Genomic DNA, 2,271 nt, shown 5'->3' with positions numbered 1-2,271 from the left:
AAATGGAGTTGAAATTTCTTGTCATGCATGTTCTTAGAAAATTATGCTTGGATTACACAGTAAGATTATTGTAACTTTTCAGAATTTAAATTTAATATATATTTTTTACTAACTGAAGGTTCTGTACATAGAACATTACCTTCTTGAATTTTCTGAGAAGACAACAGATAAATGAGATACATAAACAAGATTCCACTGGAATATTTTTTTACAACTTGCCATAAATTTAACTTCTTAAGTTTCAAGTACTGATGAAGGGTAAAAAAGAATAGATGAAAACATCTCACTGTAGCCCACTGGTATCAACTGCATGAATTTTGGCAGTATAGAATCATAGAACGGTAGGGGATGGAAGGGACTTTTAGAGATCATCTAGTCTAATTCCCCTGCAGAACCAGGTTCACCTAGATCAGGTCACATAGGAACATGTCCAGGCAGGTCTTGAAGACTTCCAAGGAAGGAGACTCCACAACCCCTCTGGGCAGCCTGTGCCACTTCTCCTTCACCCTCACAGTGAAATAGTTTTTTCTTATATTTAAGTGGAACTTTTTGTGTTCCAGCTTCATCCCATTACCCCTTGTCCTGTTGCTAGCTACAATAGAAAAAAGAGATGTCCCAACCTCCTGACACCCACCATTTAGATATTTATAATTCATACTTGTTCTGTTACAGGAACATGAAAGCTTTTATGGCTATTTGAATGATAGGACAATGGGTAATGGATATAACTGGAACATAAGAGGTTCCAAAGAAATACAAGGAAGAATTTCTTTACTGTGAGGGTGAGGGAACACTGGACCAGGCTGCCCAGATGGGTTGTTGAGTCTCCTCTCCAGGGACATTCAAACACACATGGACGAGTTCCTGTGTGACTTACTCTAGGTGGTCCTGCTCTGGCAGGGGGATCTCTAAAGGTCCCTTCCAACCCTTGAGATTCTCTGATTCTGTGAATGAAAAGAAGGAAATGTGAATGAAAGCCTCAAAGACAAAATATAGGCAGAATTCAGATGGACAAAGATCATAAACACCAATTGTTCTAAGACCCTATCATGTATTTGTGAGCTGGTGAGAACTCTACAATGTCCATGTGTTCAGACTATCTTCTTCTGAGTGCTCCCCATAAGGATCAAGACTTTTAAGTTCTAAAAGCACAATTTTATTAGATTATAAACTAAAAAGATAGTAATCTTCAACAAAGAAAAATCAAAGTGACTTGAGCAAGCATAATATGGATAAAAGGATTCATACCCATCCTATCCATTGCCTCATATGTCTTTGCAAGAGTCTTCCTTCTAAGCTTGACTTGAGTCACTCAGTATCTCTCTGAGCTGCAGCAATCTGAGCAGCTTGGAAAAGATTAGAGAAGCCCTTCCTTCTCCACTAAAAGTGAGTGACCCCTGCTCACTTCAGTAGCCTTGAAGGCTCGCTGTTTGAGTTGCTGACAGTCTCTCCTCTAGCTCTTCACAACACTCCTTGCAATTTCTTCTGTATTTGACCAGGGTCTATAGTCACTAAAGGCAAGGAATGATCTCCCTTTCAAGTGGCTTTAACTGACCTAATCTTTGAGGAATTAACATAATGTAACTATGAATAAAAAAGTAAAATCCAATTATCATATCTCTTGTTGACCATCTTCCTATTAAGTTGCATTATTTATAGAAAACAAAGCATCATAAAAAACAAATAAGATAATAAATTATGGTCAGATACTACCATTAAAAAATATTCAAATTTTCCACAAACAGCAAACAAATTTCATTAACACTGGAGGATGGTATGCTTTTCTATGTGTAATCTCACCCACAACGGAACTGACAGTCTCTTGAAATCAATCTGCAACTCCTCCATACAACATTTCAAACACTCTTGTCAGGTCAGAAATCATGGGTGATCTACTTAAAATTATTTTCCATCCCCTAAAAGATCTTCATGGAGTCTGTTATGGTTTAGGCCTAGCTGGCAATGAATGACCATGACAATCTCTTCCTCACTGCCCCCTGTTCACCCCCACCCTCCTTAGGATGGTGGAGGCTCCAGCAAGATCAGAGGAAAAAAGATAAGCAAGGTTTGTGTGGATTGAGACAAGGGCAGAAAGGGCTCATTGCCAATTACAGGTCTGGGCAAAAGAGACTCCAGTAATCGACTTAGAGAGGAAAGTAGGAAAGTTTATTCTACTACCTACAAGAAACAAAACAGAACAAAAACCAAAAAAACCCCATCCCAGAATGATGAGAAAAATACAACCAGCACATTAAGATGTCCCTCCCCCAT

The sequence above is a fragment of the Colius striatus genome, chromosome 4, assembly GCF_028858725.1.
Source record: "Colius striatus isolate bColStr4 chromosome 4, bColStr4.1.hap1, whole genome shotgun sequence".
Lineage (NCBI taxonomy): Eukaryota > Metazoa > Chordata > Aves > Coliiformes > Coliidae > Colius > Colius striatus.
The sequence above is the reverse complement of the archived record's forward strand: the minus strand, read 5'-3'. Positions refer to the sequence as shown.